Here is a 20,978-nt window from a genome sequence, read left to right as displayed (position 1 = left end):
CTTTTGCTTTTCAGTATTTCCAGATTTCACAAATCCTTTTGTGAAGGTAATAATAAACTTCTATTTTATCTTGAATTATTACCTGTGAATAGTATAAAATGTACAACATGCATTTAATATCTGCTTTCCAAACTTATACAGCCTGTCTTAGAAAGGAGGTATTTTCTTCAAAAGAATACAGTGAAGACAACAGAAGAAAGTACATGCAAATCAGGTAAATTTTGCATTCTATATTCTGTCGAAATAACTATATTGAAATATTTTAAATTCTAGAATATTTTCTCCTAAGTAGTAGGAGGATTTGACAAAAAAAATACCAGTGTCTATATTGGCATACAAATTTAAAATTATATCTTTAAAAACACAACAAAATGATTTCTAAAAAATCTTTATCTCATTCTTTAAAATTAAATTTCCCAGAATTCTTATACCTGTTAGGTAAATTATGAGGCTCTATTTACTTCTGAGATTTTATAAAAACTCATTGCATAGCTGCCAATAATTTCCAAATCTTGAGAGATGGACATAAAAATATGTGTTTAAATGCAGGAATTAAGTATAGTGTGTGAAACAAGACCCACTTAAAATTTAACTTAAATTCTAGTGTATTGCACACTTTATTGACTAAATACATTGAACCAATGTTGTAGTTTATGCAGCTGTTTATCCTATGTCCATCATCACTCGTGATTATTTCTGTAATAAGCCATACAAGGTATTATTGTATATTTTTATATTATTTATTTTCTATAAAACTAATAAAGTATGTTTTTGAAATTACTATTTTCTGATTATTTTTAACCCAGGGTTGTAAATTCAAAATTACTTACACAAACCATTTTATAAATTTCCTCTTCATGCTTTCTTTTGTTGTTTTTGTTGTTGTTGGTGGTGGTGTTTTTGTTGTTGTTGTTGTTGTTGTTGTTGTTTGTTTGTTTTGTTGTTGTTTTGGGTTTTTTTGGTTTTGGTTTTGGTTTGGTTTTGGTTTAGTTTTTAATGGTAGAAAATGAACACAGATACTTTAGCATGCTAAGCAGTGGCTGTACCACAAAGCTTTTTTTCTTATTCATTGGAGGATTGGGTAAATCCAAGATTTGGAAAATTGATCCCAAGCACCAAAATGAGTCTTTTCAACATACAAAAATGTCAAGTTCAAATACTACATGGTAAACACAGAGATCTTCAACAGTTCCTGTGTTTCATTTTATATGTCATTTGAAACCTTGTGTAACAGTCCAGAGCCTCTTATTCCAGAGACTCAGCTTTCTCCTTTATTTACTTAATGAAACTTCATTTTACACCAGTCCCAGAAAATGATATAACCTCTATGTTTCTTGAAACATTTCTTTCATTCTGGCCTGCTTCCCTCTATTTGGCACTTCTGCCCACCTTCTTATTCATTCCTGCTAATACATATGCTCTACACACTTATCCTATCCTCAGCATTTGGAGCCATCTAGCTACAATGCAAATGTGACCATGAACCTCTCTAGAAGATAAAAAGCCAGCCTTTAAAATTACCCAGAAATCTTTCCTAACATGAGTTCAGCCTAACACTTTATTGTTTCCCTTGACTTCACTGTCATCTGGATGACTCCCCACCAGTTTCTATATTTTCAGACAAAAACTGACCCATTTAATTCTTGACTCTCTGTCTAGCTCCAGCCTTTCAAGCTTTCCCCACTTTCTTTCTCTGGCTGCTAACCTCATTACTTTAATCTCTGCAGAGTCCTAACTTCAGGAAAGCCACTATCTCTGGCATCTTTACTCTATTCTCACAGGGAACATAATAATTGTGGGTTTAAATAAACTGTTGATGCTAAGGTGATGCTAAAGAGGTCTCCTCAAGTCAAGGAGCCAAAGGGCTACAGAAGGGAAGAAGTGATTTACAAGTCAGCTGATAGATATCCAGTTGAACAGTGGCTGAAATGCTAAGACCCCAAGGGGGTTAAAAACATTTTATGACAAGGAGATTGATAATCATGCAGGACTAAACAGACTGAGTTCTATAGAAGAACACATTTTTCAGAATAATGTAGAAAAATATTGCATATGCAAGAGGTTCATTGATAACACTATAGTATATATCAGTCCTTGTGGAAATGACTACTGATAAATTTTTGTTTTTAAAAGTTACTGTTATGAGGAAGAGAATAGCAAATTGTATGAATCCCCACATTTCCATTGTGTTTTTAAAATTTACTTCTGGAAAATTTTTATTCATCTTGAGTGGATATACCTTTGAGATATTTTTATGTCTTAAACCTGGTAATATATAGTGTCTCCCCAGGTAGATTGTTGAAGTTTTATATCACTAATATCATTCCCTGAAGTAGTATCTGCTGGGTACAGTGGGTCACCTCTAAACACAGCTACTTGGGAGACTGAGACAAGAGCATGGCAAGTCTCGGGCCAGAAAAAACACTTTGAAAATGTCATTTGAAACCTTGTGTAACAGTCCAAAAATAAATAAATATACAACTCTGGCAGAGCACTTGCCAATGTTGCAATATTCTGGGGTTAAATCACTGAGTACACACAAGTATCCCTCACCAATAAACAGTTAAAAAGGTAATATCACCTAAAATTCAAGCTTATTATTACTTTTTATTTTTGGCAGACTATTATTGTCTCTAAATATTCTAAGGAGTTTAAGTATATCTGCATACATTTTTCAGCTGAATCCCTTTGATTCTCATCATCTGAAGAAGAGAAGGAAGGTCTTGATAACACCAAAAATAAGCAGCCACAGATGTGTTCACACTTATATTTTTAAATTTCTGATTTCTTCCTGTATTCCTTGTTTTAAGAAAGTCAATACAGGCAAATTTAATTATCTTTTATTATAGTGTTTTGAAGTCTAAAGATAATATTCAAGCCCAAAAGAATTTAACTGATTATGAATCTGAAAATAGCATTAAGATTCAGGATAACATGTAGGTAAACATTATCTTTGTGATTGAGGCAAAATTTCTTCTGAATATTGTTTGGGCTTCCATTTTTCTAACCCCCTAAAATGATGAATAAGTTAAAATTAAATAGTTTTGTGAATACCCATTTTAATTAATGAACATATAGAGTAGTGATTGTCATTGAATGCATTTATGGTAAAGATGGTTCTTCCCAGTGGGTCAGTTTTAGATGCGTATGAACATGTTTTCATGCCAAAGTGAAAGGTTTTCATATAGCCTAAATATCAGTGTCTCTGTAATTCAAATAGTAGCCTCAAAAAAGATACCCAATGGCCTGTTTAGGAAATTGAAACCTCCCAGAATGGACCATTGCTTTGGGGTAAAATGAGAAACTCTTTTTTTTTTCTTTCTATACCATAAGGCAGTTAATATTATTAAACATTTTTATCCAACCTCTTTAGTGAATGATAGGAAAAAAAGTCTTTGAATTCTGTTATTGGATAATTAAGAAATTGGAGCTTTTTTTTGCATTTTTTTTCATGTTGTCTGTGTTAGTAAGGTCAAGGTTGTTTATGCATTTAAATGGATTTCTCTTCCTAGGATATGTGTGTGTTCTTTAGTGCAAAGCTTTCTCTTTGGAAAGCACCCTGGGCAGGGGTGATATCTCAGCCCCAAGTACCCAATTTCACATGGCCTAGTTGCTTGTTTTGCCCACCAGGACCTTAATAAAAGTAGAAAATAACCTCCAGTAAAAATGACAATTTAGAGAAGAACATATATCACCTATTAAGAAAATGCTTGTAAAAAGTGATCTCTATAAATCCAAAAACTGGAGAGTTGTGGTGAGAAATAACAGTGTACACCAGGCTGACAAAAAATAGGCATTAGTGTTCATAAAATTATTTGGCTGCAATTCAATAAGAAAGAAGATTGAAAAAATAGGTGAATCCTTTCCCATATTCCAGTAGAAATAAGAAGGAGATTTTTTTTAACTGACTTATCTGTTAGCACTTTGCAAGGGAGAAAACTTGAATAAATTATAAAATTCTTACAAATATGATAGTATATTATTAAATGTGTTTACTTCTAAAAACTAAGTGCATATTTTTCCTCATCACATTTTTAATGGCTCCATGGAACCCCATTTGCTAGAAATCTATTTATTTAAGAAACAGAATTTGGGATTGTTATTTCTTTATATTTTTAAATTTTATTACAATTAGTGTTTCAAGAAATATCATTTAGAAAAAAAATAATTTTCTACTCAGATACCATGGCATCTGCCTATAATTCCAGCAGCTTGGGAAACAGAGACAGGAGAATGAAAAGTTCAAATCAAGCCTCATCAAAATAGCAAACTAGTGATATGCTGTTTCCAAATTTAAAAAAAAATGAAAAAGGCCTTGGGATGTAGCTAAGTGATTTAGCTTCTCTGGGTTCAATTCCTGGTACCAAAGATGGGGGTGAGAACAAAAGAAAAGAAAAAATAATTTTCTTTATTTCTGTTTACTTTGAAAAATTTTCAATATAGAGTTATTTGGTTAAAGTTGGAAAACTTTAAAAAGATTTCAGGATTTTTAAGTTGCTCTTAAGAAGTTTGTATTCCACCAATGAGGCATTTTTCACTGCCCTGAAACACGCTTCTATACATTTACAGTTTTATTCTGATGTTTAGGATTAAACCGAGGGTTTTGTGTGACTAATATGACGTGCTAGTGCTGAGCTAGACCCTTAGCTACACATTTAACAATGACACTAATTAAAAAGTGAAATGGAAACTGATTATAAATTATTTTATTCAAATTCACTCTCATCAGAAATTAAATTTGTTCAGATTTCTAAATTGAAAGGACATAAACTTTTTAAAGTATACATGACACTAGACTACATGTTGATATAAATTTATTTTTTATGCCTAATATACCATTGTGTGTTTGTATGTGTGTTTGTGATATATATATATATATATATATATATATATATATATATATATATTTAAATATACAATATTTTCTTTATCCATTCATCTGTTGAAGGACATTATTTTTCATTATTGGATTAAATACTAAGTCCTTTCTTGTTCAAAAGTGGATTTTAATTTATTTGTAAAATACATAATGATCAATGAGGAAATTTGAAAGTGTTACCATAAAAGAAACATAAAATGTGTAATAATAGGTATTGGATTTCTTATCCCAGTTTGGGGTTATAGTAATACAAAAGATATATTTTTTATATCTTTATTTTTATTTATATGTGGTGCTAAGGATTGAACCTAGCACCTCACCCATGCTAGGCAACCACTGCATCACTAAGCTACAGTCCCAGCCTCAAAAGATACATATTGAAAGAAGAATTTCTGAATACGCTGTTACACTGTAAGCAAGTTGTAGGTATACCTGACATATTATATGAAGATAAATTATATTACTACTGAATTCATAGGTTTTTACACCAACAATAAGTCTTTAAAACTTACTTAGCTTGAAATTATCTTTTTAATTGGGGAGGATCTATGATAGTGCAAAAATAATCACCTTTAACTTGTCAATTTACCAAATCCTTTCAAAATTCTTTTTGTGGAGTATCTACTTTAAATTATGTATGTTTTAGAAAAGATTAAAGGAGAAACTAGAAATGTTAAACTAGAAAAACTTCTGAGAACATAGAATTTTTATTAGGATACTAAATCAGTATACAAAGATCCAGAAAATAAAAAGAAATTTTTGTTTTCTGGCAAAAATCAATTAAAACGTAACTATATTTAACTTCAGATATACCTTAAAAGAAGAAAAGGCAAAGAGAAAAAAATGATAATATGCTACATGAAAAAATAAGAACCCATTAAAATAAACAGAATATAACAAAGAGAATCAAGTGAGGAAGCATGCTGAAATCTCTGTACAATAGATACAGAATTGCAGACTGCAAGAAATTTTTTTAATCAGGTAAATGAACCTTCAATAAAGTTTCAAGTTTATACTTTATTTCATCTGCATTATTTATAAGGTCACTTTAACTTACTGTATGTGGCCATGTTTCAATTAATGATGACAATGTGGTCTGGGGAATGTGCTGTTTTGCAATTTCACCAACATGCAGTCATCATGTGTGTGTACATCCACACACTTCAGACATCTCCCACAATTCCAGTAAATACAGACTACAGGACCTCCACTTACATGATGTCTGCTGTTTCACAAATCTTTGGTATGTGGGGTGTGAACTACAATTTTGATTTAAAACACAATATTATCTAACTCTAAAATTAAATGATGACATTTATGACAAAACTAGTTACAGCAAATCTTAGCATCTTGTAGGTGTTCAGCATTTGTTTTCTAAATGAAGAAGTTTAGTTTAATAACTAACATAATTACCAATTTAGGTTTTTTTGTGTTAAGATACAGACTAAATAGCTATGCAACTAGTTAAAACATTTTTAAAAAGTGTTTCACAATTACATTTCTGCCTGTATTTAAGAAATATTTTCATTCACCTCAATTTACCTGTCATTTGTGCAGTTGAAATGTAAGACTCAAAAACAATAAATTAACCTTTTAGTATTATTTTTTAATCTTGAAGGTACCACTCTTAATTTAAGCTTTTGGACTTCTATCACGTGCTGATATACAGCCAATATCTTGCTGAAATAAATTTGTAGATTTTAGCAGAACAAAATGAAACCTACAGACAATTTCCATGAGACCAGAATTCGAGAATTTATAATATGAAATTTCAGTAATACATATTTACAAACAAAAATGAATAGACATATGCAGAAAGAAAATGTTTTCTCAATTATTTTCTTCTGTTTTTAAATGAGTGAGTGTGTGTGTGTGTGTGTTTGTATGTATGTGTGTAACATAGTTAAACAGTAACTCTATTAAATTATGGGAAAGTATAGAGGGATTTAAATCCATAAATTTATAACTAGAATGTACATATTTTAGAGCTGAGGGTGGCATTTTTTGTTCCATTGAATTAAGTAATGTTCTCAATCCAACTCTATTTCTCTGCAGCAATCCCATGATGACTTTTAGAGTAGCCTTATAAAGAGAAAATAATTTTCATATTTTCCACAGGAATAGATGATTTTTCTCTTATATCAAAACCTTTGCTTCTAATAGTAAATTTCTAGTTTGGGGAAGTGACTTCACTCTCTTATTGTGTTAATGTGTCTTACTACTCCCACTCTTAAGTAAGGAGGAAAAGTGGGGCCAGTAAACACCCTCATTTTGTATATCATCTTTCTCACTTTTGAGAAGAGAAAAAAAAAAAAAAACACTTTGCTCCAAGTAATCTCCTACTTCAGCACAAAACACCTTTGGAAACAATGGCATACCATAATATGTTCTTAGAAATAAATTACTGGTAAATATTTGTTCTTAATACATAAGATCCATTTATTTGCCTTATTTTATATTGATTCATCTTTCAAAGTTCACTGAGATGAAACAAATGCTATCTTGGGATTGTAGCAATCTTGGGATTTTCTGAGTAGAGCCTTACACATTTTGCCTTATTTGTCATTTTTATTTTGAAACACAGGCCTTTTTTGGCGTTTATTCGTTCACAGGACAGAAATAACTGACTTTGTGGATTAGCATTAGAAGCAGAGGCAAAAGCCTTGGATACATTGTTCAACTTGCCTATGTTTTTAGCCTTGCGCTCGTTTTAAGAATTTTGATACATTGTTCATTGAAGTACATAATGTGTTTAATGCTGTTCCTACATTTATCATTTATCAATACATGAAATTTTTATTCACAGCTACAAAATGTTAGAAAACAAAATATTCTAGGAATATTTTTAGGAAAAGACTTTGGGGAACTTTTGTATATCTTGGTAGATGTAGAGCTAAGGCTTTTACTATGGGCTGGTTGAATACATAAACTGTCAGATGGTGAACATATGTTTCTTAATGTTAAATGTTCTTTTAATTGCCACTGAAGCCATACCAAAAGATAGGTCCATAATAAAATATTTGGGGTTTTTAAACAGTTTAATGTGTAGATCATATGATTCTAAAAGTGGATCAATGTGAGAAATAGTGAATTTTTATTTTTTATTGACTTTTTTAAGGTATACATTACAGTAGAGCAGGTTTTGTATAGTATATAACTTCTTCTATTTAGGACCCTATTCCTGTGGTTGAAAATGTTGTAGAGTTTTGCTGGTCATGTATTCATATGTGAACATAGGAATGTGATGTCAGATATATTGTACTTTCTTTCCCCTTCCTTCTCAGCCCTTTATTCCCTTCTGTCTAATCCAACAAACTTCTATTCTTTCCTACCCCACACTTAGGTGTGTTATCATCCACATATTAAGGAATATATTCAGACTTTGGATTTGGAAGACTGGCTTATTTCACTTGGCATGATACTCTCCAGTTCCATCAATTTACCAACAAATGCCATAATTTCATTCTTCATCGCTGAGTATATACATGAAACATTTTTTTTATCCATTCAAATGTTTAAAGTCACCTAGGTTGGTTCCACAGCTTATCTTTTGTGAAAAGCTGCTATAAATATTTATATGGCTGTGTCACTATAGTATCATTTGAGTAAATACTGAGGAGCAGAATAACTGGGTCAAATGGTCATTCCATTCTATACTGCTTTCCTGAGTGATTGCTTGGTGCAATGTATGAGTGAATCTTTTCCCCACATTTTTACCAACATTTATTGAGACTTGCATTCTTTATATTTATCATTTTAGCTAGTGTGAGGTGGAATCTCAATATAGTTTTAATTTGCATTTTTCTAATTGCTAAAGATTTTGAACATTTTATTTTCATATATTTGGGAACTGTTTGCACATCTTCTTCTTTGAAGTGCCTGCTCAGTTTTTTTTGTTGTTGTTCATTTATTGATTTGGTTATTTGTTTGTTTGTTTTGTGTGGGGGAGAGTGTTTCTGTGTGTATGTAATATTTTTGAGTTGTTTGTATATTCTGGAGATTAATGCTGTATCTGAGGTGTCAGTAACAAAGATTTTGTCCCACTCTCTAGGTTGTCTACTCACATTCTTGATGGTTCCCTTTGTTGTAAAGATACCATCCCATTTATTGATTCTTTATTGTACTTCTTGTGCTTTAAGGGTCTTTTTGAGGAATTCAGTTCCTGCATGAACATGATGGAGTGCTGGGCCCGTCTTGTCTTGTAATAGGCCTAGGATTTTCTTTTTCCTAATGTCTAGGTCCTTGATCCACTTTGTGTTGACTTTTGCATGGAGTTAGAAATAGGGGTTAAATTTCTCCTACTACACATGGGTTTTCAGTTTTCCCAGAACCATTAGTTGAAGAACCTATCCTTTTCCCAATACATGTTTTATAGTGTGTTTGTCTAATACTAGATAACTGTATATATGTGGGTTTTCTCGGTGACTTCTCTTCTGTTTCTGCAAAGTTATTTTTTTTTACATTGGAAAACTAACTAAACACTTAATCTATTTTTTCATTCTGGTGTAATGAAGATTTTTTATTCCTTAATATATTTTTATAATCAGGAATTGAATGAAGGTGCTCAACAACTGAGATGCATTTCCCACCATTTATTTATTTATTTATTTATTTATTTATTTATTTATTTATGAATGATTCAGTGTCTCACTGAATTGCTGAAGATTTGTTTTAACCTGTGATCCTCCTGCCTCAGTCTCCTGAGACATTGGAATTAGGGGCATATGCCTCTGGACCTGTCAGTTCTTACATCCTTTAAGTTGTAACTTTCTTTTACTCTCATAGATCCATTTTCTTGAATTCACTTTTTAACTCTTGGGAATTTATATTTCTATAAGCTCAGAAGTTTACATCTAACTTTTATTCAGTGGGCTATCTATTTATTGAAACCCCTTCACCATATAAATGTACAGGTTATTCTTTAATTTCAGTGAAAAATATGAAATAACATTTTATTAAATGCTAGCTGAATGTTTCTTTGTTTTTATTTAGGTTTCTACTAGTGATAGGACAGAGAAGAAGCTATTGCATCAATATTACAGGAATAAGGATGAAATATCCATGAGGAGACTGGGAATGGACAAAATAAAATATCAGAACCTGGAAAATAAGTGCTTTGAGAATCCTCAGATTTTAACAGAAAAGAATAGCACTCTTCCATGGACACAAGAATTGAATGATGAAACACTTAGGAAAATATTCAAGGACAAAAAAACAGTTGGATATTTGGAAATCTCAGAGTACACTGGAGAGTGGAAAAACAAAGCATAGAAATACCAGAAACAAAGTCAAATCCCACCCTAGCAGACCTTGTACTGATCCACACCATCATGGTGAAAGTCCAACACCAAAAAGAAATCTAGAACTTGCTTTCCAGAAAACGAGAGATGAAGACTTTAGTTTGCAGAAAGAAAATAATATTAACATATCTAACTTAAAAGTTATTTGTGAGATTTTTTTCCAAAAGTTTCCAAAGTCTGAAAAAAAAATGACCTAGAAAACAAGCCATGTCAGACAAGAGGTACTCTGAGAGTAATAACTTTGGCTACAGAACAGGTAAACAGACACCTAAAACAAAGACAGTGCCAAATGAAGGGGATGGAACACCGGTATCAAAATGAAGAAAGAAAAAGGAATGAACACCTCAGAAAGCAGGAAGCTTCTAGAGAGAAGGTACCTAAACTACAAAGTGAAATTACATTGTTTGAAGACCAATTGCATGACTATCAGAACAAAGGTGACAATAAAAAGATGGAGTTATTAATATTCAAACCCAAATTTATTATGTTATAAAAAAAGCTTCAAGCTTAGAATGAAAGATATCATCTCATGCTGGAAAACAAATATTTGGAATTAATCAATAAAACCAATCATTTAAAAGAACAACTAAATAAATATGGAAAGGAGAAAGCAGAAGAAGTAAGTATCAAGCAAGTTAACTGTATAAAGGGTCTTCGAAAGAATATTCTAAGTGATACCTGCTTATGGCTAAATGTTGAATCTTGATGAATATAAAAGTGTAGATATTAAAACTGTGTTTTGTATATCAAAAGAGTACAACCTGTTTTCCAGCAAATATAATTTAGGCATCATTCACAGCACAACCAATCTGTGTTTGAAGTGCTAAGCCTTCCAATTTCCCTATTCTGATTCTTACACTCTGTGTACATATTTTAAAATATCTATAGTTATTCATATGACAACTTAACACAAAAGACTTAGGTGGATTTTAAAATTTAAAAAGAAGAAAATTTTTTGAACCTTGGGCCTGACAGATTCCTCAATTAAAGAAATTATGTTTCTTATAGAGATTTAAGAGATTGAGTTACAGATTTTTTGTAGATGTATACACTGACATTAGTAATATGGTATCAATAATGTTGAAACAATATCTAATTTGGTGCTGTTAATTCAACCCAAAGTTTACACATATTCTACCAATGAGCCACATTCTATCACTGAATAACAATTTTAATGTGTTCTCTTTGCCATACTTTAAAATCACAATGAAACAGATCATGGAAATGCTCATACCTAGTTTCAATTAAATTAGTTATTGTGACAGTTCATTCCAGATTTCCCAGTTGAACTGAAATGTAGATGCTGTATTTTGTAATAGACTTTCTTTGCTATTTTTTATATATTTCTAATTGGTAAATTTATTTTTAGTCATTTCAATTCAACTTAAATCTGAAAATAACTGTCCTGATATTTTTTGTTTTCATTCAAGACTTGTCCACCTCTTTAAAAGCATCTATATGTCATTGTTGTAAATTGGGACTAATGTAATGAATTGCAGCAAAACCAAAATTTTTTTATCTGTAATTTATTGCATATATCCATGATAACTTACTAATACTTTTTTTCATTTCATGGCCCATTTCCTATTCTGAAAGTTATATAGTGTCTTTAAGTAGAAAGCTAATTGTAGCCATCTAAATTTTATTCATTTGTCACTGAACCCCCATGTCCAGACCAATGAGGGTGCCAGGGTTTATGTAAAGCAGGACTGGTGTGAGGACCAGTGAGAATTCTAGAAGATATGGACAGGCAGTGAGGTGGAAACCAGGTTACCTAGGGTTTCCTTTATTCTTTGTGAAAATATATTGGAATTATTGTATCAAAGATCCATGAATGTATATTGGAGTTATTTTAGCAAAGTTTAAAGATGTGAGGATGTGGGGTATTAATTTGAGCTTCTAATAAGAGAGGGATAATAACCTCTGCAGAATTCACCACCACCAATGAGACCTGTGTAACCATTTCTCATTGAGAATTCAGTAGATTGTTAAACATTACAACATTATCAAGGGCAGTATGTAGAGATACAGGGTTTGACCCTGTTTTCTAAGGAATGTGATAGTTAGTAGGCAGGAGTACACAACCTTCAGTTTCCCTAAGGGAATTCAGAAATAAACAGGAGTGTACAAACATGTAAAAAAAAAAAAGAGAATAAACATGTATGTAATGATTTTTTTTAGAGTAAACATAATTATAAAATGTTATTAATATAGTTTTAAAGTGAGCTGAGTAACAAAATCATTAACAGAAATATCAGATAGTTGTGAGACTGGTAACATGAAATTACCATTTGTATCAGAGTTTTCACTAAAAGATTTACCACATTTTCACATAAATTTAAAAGACAAAGACAGGATTTAATGAAAATACTAAGACAAATGACAAGTATGTCTAAAATTGAACATGTCAGCTGTAAATCTACATCTACTTAAGTAATAAAAATGTTCTGGGATAGTAATTTCAATGAACAGCTTTCTTTATATTTTAATTATAATTGATTTTATTATATATGGGGATCTTTATACTGCACTTATTTTTTAGACTTAAAATTGTATTTTGGAATTTTTGTCTTACAAACTCATGCATCTTTTATTAAAATATCTAGTCTGAGGAAAGCTGAGACTTTTTTCTATAACCCAGAAGCTTTTAATGCTATATCTACTATAATGTTACAATAAGAAAAAATAAATCAGAGGTACTTTTTAATAGAATGTTTCAGAAAATTTTGTTACTTTTACTTTCATTTTTGTGCATCTATACAGAATCTGCAGGTAACTGATAAATTAATTTTTTAAAAAAAATTTGTACAAAAAGGTTTTATGCATTTCTCAAAATGCAGGTATATTTTAGGTTATTGTTTAATTATTGAAAAACTTGGGCTGTTTCTTTTTGTTTTATTTTAGATACATTATGAAAGCATATAAATATTTGTATTATTTCTGGACTGATATTCCAAACTAGTTAAAAAAAATGTTAGCTAAGTTTTTTTTTTTCAGAAGATCTCTTAAAAGGCATTTTTATGATACATGTAATGCACATCCAATTCACCCATTTAACATGTAAAATTCAGTGTCTCTTAGTTCATTAACAGAGTTATATAACCATTTAAACAGTTAATTTTTAGAACATTTTCATGTTTTGAAAAGAAACCTGGAACATTTTAGCCTTCAGTTTTTTAATCCCTACACTTCCAAAGTCCTGGAAAACTACCAATATATTTTTTAGTTATTTATAAATGTAAACAATAGTAATTTACTTATTTATTTATTTATTTTTACATATACATGTCAGTAGACTGTATTTTCACATTTAAATGCATGGAGTATAACTTCACATTATTTTATTTATACATAAAGTGGAGTTACACTGGTCATGTATTCATATGTCATTTCATATTTATTCTACTGTTATTTCCTGTATTCATTCTCACTCCCACCCCTTTTGTCTAATCCAATGAAATTCTATTATTTTCTCCCGCATTCCTTTCTGTGTGTTAGCATCCACTTATGAGAGACAACTTCCAGCCTTTGGATTTGGGGGATTGGCTTATTTCACTTAGCATGTTAACCTCCAGTTCTATTCATTTATTGGCAAATTCCATAATTTCATTCTTTCTCCCAGCTGAGTAATGTTCCATTGTGTGTATATGACACATTTTTAAAAATCCATTCTTCTATTGAAGGACACCTCATTTGGTTTAATAGCTTAATTATTGTGATTTGAGCTGCTACAGACATTGTTGTGGCTGTGTCCCTGTAGTATGATGATATTAATGATTTCGTGTGTAAACCAAGGAGTTAGATAAGTGGGTCAAATGGTGGCTACATTTCAAGATTGTTGAGGACTCTCCATACTTCTTTTCAGAGTTGTTGCACCAATTTGCAGTACCATATCTCTGTCATACTTATATTGTGCTTTCTGTATTGCCTGTTTTTTTTTACTTTATCTCTTTTACTCAGAGCTCACATAAAAGTAAATTTTTTTTTCATGCACTTTCTCTGACTTTTCTTTCACCAACAGTATTTGCATGGTGATTATCTTATTGAGCAATAAATTCACTCAAGGTTAGAGTACTATCTAGTGTTCACACCTATTCTAGAATGAATGGAAAATATTACTGACCAATATTTTTTAAACAAAATCATTATTTAATATCAACCAATAATTTTTGTTAGTAGATTGACCTGTCAAGTCTTTTATTCTATTTCAGTGATAAAACATAAAATTAAATTAACATAATCCAATAATGAATTCATCTGTAGAATGTTCATACTTTTGTTAGTATTTGAAAAAATCTTCTATATAGATTTCCCCAACATTTATTATGCCAGAATTGGAATTTATAGATCTGTAATTCTTGACCAACAGAAAAGCTAATATATCTTATTATAGAAACTTAATCTATTCATCAAAATGCTGGTATAAATTATGTTTTGTTGCAATTGAATTTATATAAAATTTGTTGTTTCAGTTTGTGTCAAATATTTTAAATACCTTATTGTCATGTTGTGTTATTTCATACTTATTTTATTCATGCAGATGGATGATCTTACTACAAAGATAAACAATGTATCTTCAAAGCATTTACAATATTTACAATTGAAAATAAATATGACTTTTTTATGTAGAACTTGTTTTTTTTTTGGGGGGGGAAGTATACAAGATAAATTTGAAAAAAAAGAGAGAAGTCAAAAGAAGTTGGAAGAAAATGTTATATACTTCCCAAGGCACACACAGAGCATTGGAGTAAAATAAGGCCAAGAAGTAAGGTAGGAATGTGACATTGAACAATGAGCAAGATGGAATTTAGAGGAGAAGTAAAAATAAATGCTTCTGGTTTTATAGGCTACCTTATTTATCTGCAGTGTGTTTTGATCCAGTGTGTTTTGTAAACTCTATTTTGTACATATACATTACATGTGTATTCTATATCTCTTGAGGAAAGTTGTTGTGTAGATTTCTAAGAGGAAGAAGACATTTGTTAACCCTTAAAATACCTCAGTTTACATCATTCTTATAGCTAATTCCATCTGAGTAATGATTTTCATCAAATAACTGTTGGATACTTGATAATAGTGGGCATAAATAAAACTATGAGGAGAAAAGAAAAAAATGTGATGCAGAAATATAATATACTTTTGAATTGTTAGGTTAAATTTTTCAACTTTTATATTTTGAATTGATTCTATTATTCTTTAAATTGTCAGATGATCTAAGTACTAACATGAGAATGATTCATGACTGAGATCACTGTCCAATGGTACATAGCTAGCCTAGCTTGTGCAAGGGCCTGGGTTCCATTTGCAATAGAAAGGAGGAGGAGGAGGCAGGAGGGGGGAGGGGGATACGGAGGAGTAGGAGGGCAGGGAATGTGGAGGGAAAGGAGGAGAGGAAGAATTCAATTATTAGTTCTTATTTAATGTAATTGATAGAGAGATGAGAGAAGTTTAAAGTCTGGCATTTTTTTCTTCACATTTAAAATTGCTGTCTGAATTTTTTACTCAGAACTAAATGAAATAAATACATAAAAATTGGGTTCTAATTTTTTTAAAATATATTGTTTTTATTTTCTTTAGGCACAAGCAGTAGCTGCATAAATTTCAGAGCAGTTAAAAAAGACTAATTTTGCTTCAATAAGAAGTCAGATGGAACTCAGAATTAGAAATCTGGAATCTGAACTGAAAATTCTAAGAAATGCAACTGAAAGAGTATAGGCACTTCTATATAGAAGAATCCAAATTTGAAAAGTATGTCAAAACCTAGACTGAAAGAGAGCAACTTAGTCTCCTTAATTTGTCAATATTGCATAACTTTGAGACAGGTTCATGAGATCAGTAGCATGCAAAAGTAACAAGATAATATAATTTGTGAAATTAATGTTAGGAAAGTTTATCTTTCACCCACCTTTGCATTTTACATCTGGAAGCAAACTATCAAGCTTTCTTCCCCTACTGTTCTCCTATATGTAATCTGGTCTATTAGACTTTTAGTTAAGTGTTTTTGAAGTTTTTTTAATTCAGATAGTTATATTGTGACAAAATTGCTTCTACGTGGAAACATGAACAAGTTTCACAATTTTGAAAGTTTATAACTTAAACCTTAAGTGTCAGTGTTGCTCTAAACTACACTCTGAGCACATTCTAATTCCTGATATATTAACTACTTTTTATTTTAATCTTTGATATTATCCTTACATGTACATAGAGACAAAATGTTCTATATATGTTTTCCTCTCTACATTGTAATACTTGTGATGAAAGGAAACATAATCACGGGAATGAAGGGAAGTATAACATGCAAAGTGGTTAAAAATATTCTCGTGGTCAGTGTTGGGGCCTGTAAATGACAGAATAAATGGGCAGGAGTCTCTTGAAGCCCTGGTAACAAATTCATGAGCCAACATTCTTGGCAGCAGCTTTAATATATCTTGATCACCAACCCAGCTATCTTGTTCTGCACCAGTGGTTGTTGCTCTCAATTGTCTCAGTGCCAAATGCTTAATTTACCTAGGTAATAAATAGAATGTGCATGAAAATGCTTGAAAAAATCTTCAAGAAATATTCTTTAAGTCCTTGAACTAGTTCACTAAATATGAATCTTTCTAGTCTTAGTAAGATTTTCTAGTTGCATATATTTAAGGAAACCAACACAATAAAATGGCTTTGGTAGTCAGCTAAAATAATGTATACATCATCTGCTATATTTATCTTTAAAATACCAATATTCCTAAAGGCTTCCTCAAGAGTCTTCCAAGGAGAATCTTTCAAGAAGGCAGCATTGTTACCTGCCACACCATACATCTCTGATTTCTGTCTCTCTTTCACCTACATTGCTTTAATTGCAAGTTTGAAGCCCCCTAGAAATATGTACACTGCTTTAAAAAAATTACAAACCCATAATTGCATGCACTACCTCTGTTCTGATTTTTTTCAGTGTTGTGCCCACTTACTTAGAATTTCCACCTACTTTTTTTTAAAAAATATTTTATTTAATTGTAGATGGACATAATGTTTTTATTTTGTTTATTTATTTTATATTGTGCTGAGAATTGAACCCAGTGCCTAGCACGTGTAGGCAAGTACTCTACCACTGAGCCACAATCCCTCCACTTACTTTTATGACAACTTTTTAAATTATTCTTTTATTTCATAAAAATTTTAAAAAATGCTTTTTTATATAGATAAAATTGAGGTTAATTTTGACATAAGCATAAAATATATTGTGCTCCAATTAAGTGACCAGTACTTCCACTTTATCTCCCCTGCTTCATCCCTGTGTTCTCTTTCTTCTGCTCTACTGATCTTACACATATTTGTAGTTTTTAAATTTTTTAAAATTATACATTATGGATACACATGAAGATGAAATTTACTGTGGTATGTTCATATACATACCCAGAAAAAAAAATTATTAGATTCATTCCACTATTCTATACTGAGTGTTGTCCCCAACTGGGTTGGGTTGGGTTAGTTTTAGGGTTAGGGTTATGGTTGCATTGTGTAACAGGAGCCCTTCAGTACAACCAGATGATTTTCTTTATACTAAGACTTTATTTGAAAAAGTCAAATATTATTCCAGCAATGATGAGCTATATTTTTAAGAGCTGAAAAAATATTCAACTATTTTGAATCCATTTGAAGATATTTCTATAATATTCAAAAAATTTTATTCAGGGGTAATATTGTAACAATGAAATATCTGCTTGAAAATAAACAAATTAAAGATAACATCTTGCTTTCATTGTCTGTCATTGTTGTTTGAATACCCATTTTAATGCACCTTGATTTAGAGATTCCATGCTATTTCTTTTTTTTTTTTTTTGTAAAAGGAATTGAACTCAGGGGCACTCAACAATTGAGCCACATACTCAGGCCTATTTTGTATTTTATTTAGAAATAAAATACAAAACTCAAGAGTCTCACTGAGTTGCTTAGAGGCTCACCATTTCTGAGGCTGGCTTTGAACTCAAGACCCTCCTGTCTCTACCTCTTAAGCCACTGCAATTATAGGAATGTGTCATCACGCCCTGCTTTTATGGTGTTTTGATGATCTTCTTAGCACACAGTAAAGTCGTGCATACCTGTGGAAATGTGGCCTCAGCCTTATTCTCTTATTTGCCATTTGATTTTAAAAAATCACAGAAGAACAAATCTAAGCTTTAAAAAAACAACACTGAAATAAAATAGTGTGACAGAAATAATTTCATTATATAAATTATAATGTAATTTAATAGCTGATATATATATATTTCAGTTTCTTAGCTTACATGAATACTTTTCTGAAAAAATGAGAGAATCAGATTTGAAGTGCTTTAGAGTCATGAAATTGGATGACTATATAGAAAAAGAGCATGAAATTTACTTGTTATGTATGATGCAAGTATAAGTTGTTCTTATTAGTTTCTACCAGAAAAAATGAGATAATTTACCACTTACAAAAGAATGATATATTGTGTGTGAATGTAGACACAATGTAAAGGGAGATTTTGGGGGGGCAAGTCTTTTTCCATAGTATTTCTGGGAGAAAGTTATGTTTCTTTTTTACTTATTCATAAGCTAGTTTATTTAAAAAGTAATCTAATACTTCTACATATTCTTGTGGAACATTAATTTTGTATATTATGCTAGCCTTAATGAGAGAGTTTAAAAAACACTCTTTTATCAAGATACAAAGATATGTCTCCTGAATCACTGCAGAATACTACAAAAGAGAAAAGGAGAAAAAATACTAGAGAGGAAGAGTGATAAATTATTTTATGTGTGTCGGTGAATACTGCATAATCAATTTCACTTTTATTTATAATTAAATGCACCAGTAAAAATTTTGTTTAAAATAATTTCCTTGAAAAATAGAACAGAATAAGAGAAAGACAGGAATGGGAATTCTGTCAGTCAAAATCATTTTTTTTCACATCAAAATTGTAAAGAAATTGGATGTCACCTTATTTTTATCACAACATATACTTATCATGTTTAGTAATCTATTTTAGACTCTGGGGAGAATTAGTAAGAAAACAGCTTTTATACAAAGAACACTCTACATGGTGATATTTATATTAAGAGTTGGAAGTATTTTCACACATTTCTCATAAAGTACACATCTAAAATGGGCCAAATGCTTAAAAAATGCTGGTCATTAACTTCTGGGAAGAAATCAATTACAATTAAAGAGCTATGTATTTTTTTCCAAGTCTGAAAATCAAAATCAAAGATCTTAAGTTTGAAACTGCGTTTTTTTATGCTTCTTTCCCACTATGAAAATGTCAGACTATAGGCTGATTTTTTTTTGTGGGAAAAAAAAATGGCATCACCCATTTTCTGTTGTTTCTGGCCAAAATGCATCTCTGTTACTGACCTAGTAACAGTCATGCATTTAAAATACCCTGTCCTGACTCCATCGTTAGTTTACATTTTGCCCTCAAGAAAAGTATGAAATTTCTTAGCCAAAAATTAAAATACTCAAATCACTTGGATTTTTGTCAGGTTATTAAGCCTGTCTCTTCTCACTTGCTTACTGTCACTTTACTCTAGACTCTAGTGACACTGTTCCACTGTGATTCCATAAGTGTTATTTCTCATCTTGGTGTCTGCATGCACCTCTTACCTCTCTGTCACAATTTCTCCTTTTCCTTCACATGTTAAGTCACATATAACTTTCACTAAAGGACCTAAAACACTGACACAAATTTGGGACAGAAGTCCCTTCTAAGTGTTCCAGTATTATCCCTGTCATAATACCAATGACTCTGTATGAAAATTGCCTGCTTGCCTGCTTTTAAAGCTATGGTATATGACTGGTGAGGGGTGTCCATTATCATCTCCATGTTGTCATTCCAGTGCTTGCCAGAATACCCTAGAATATGGTTGTCAAATTTATGCATAAAGAGTGGAAAACCCAAAGCTCTAATACTTGGTCATAATGATAACTGTGTATGAAAATATGGGTATATTGCTTTTCAATTTTACATTGTGGACCTACATATCTATTTTTTCATTCTTATAAACAATGAAAAGTTCTCAACTTCTTCACTGATTCATACTTATAAAATCTTTGAGGCAAAAATATAATTCTTTTTCTCTTTACTTGCTGCAGAATTTGAATCTTGACCATGGGAGCTTCTGCCTTAAAATTTACTAATAAGCCAAGAAAAGATGTACTTTTGGAAACATCATAAGGATATACAAAAATTTTAAGAAAAAAATATATGAAAGCTAATATTTTGTTTTTAGACTGTTGACATAATATTTAAATTGTTTATGAAATGTATGATATAAAAATTTATTGAAATGGATGTGTGTATCATATATATGATGAAATATTCAAAATATGAAAATTATTTACATCTATAAGAAAATTTGAAATGCAATTGCAAACCCAGTTTTTACTAAGACGTGCTTTCAAACTATCTAAATGCTAGCATTTACGCTCAATTCAACAACCAAATTGTCAACACTAATTTGATAGATCTAAATATCACATTAATGATGGATTATTTGTATTATAAAAATATATCATGGAATATGGATCCAGAGAATTAGGCAACATTATTTTGGTATACTGGTTACTATTATATTCACTAGTGGATAAATGTATTAAAATTATCATACTGCCATCAAACATACAATCTATAATATTTTATAATTTTAATTTGAGGCACTGACTTAAGAATTTTTTCTAATAAAAAACAATATTTGCTTAATGTTTTTTTTCCATTTCTCTTTGTTTACACAATCTTGGGAAATAATAGTAAATTTACAGGTTCTAATATAAAGTAATTTTGTCTGCTGAAGCATTTTAA

The 20,978-nt window shown here is 30.9% G+C and overlaps 1 long non-coding RNA gene across 1 annotated transcript; it reads left to right on the top strand.

Annotated features, from left to right (window-relative positions):
• Positions 1-12: 12 nt before the first annotated feature.
• Positions 13-14,684, top strand: LOC144369084 (uncharacterized). The gene is made up of 3 exons (XR_013428543.1): positions 13-46; positions 142-214; positions 9,872-14,684. It is a non-coding gene; the product is annotated as an uncharacterized LOC144369084 (long non-coding RNA).
• The last annotated feature ends 6,294 nt before the right edge of the window (positions 14,685-20,978 follow it).

This window comes from Ictidomys tridecemlineatus, chromosome 12, assembly GCF_052094955.1.
Source record: "Ictidomys tridecemlineatus isolate mIctTri1 chromosome 12, mIctTri1.hap1, whole genome shotgun sequence".
NCBI classification, from domain to species: domain Eukaryota; kingdom Metazoa; phylum Chordata; class Mammalia; order Rodentia; family Sciuridae; genus Ictidomys; species Ictidomys tridecemlineatus.
The sequence above is the reverse complement of the archived record's forward strand: the minus strand, read 5'-3'. Positions and strand labels throughout refer to the sequence as shown.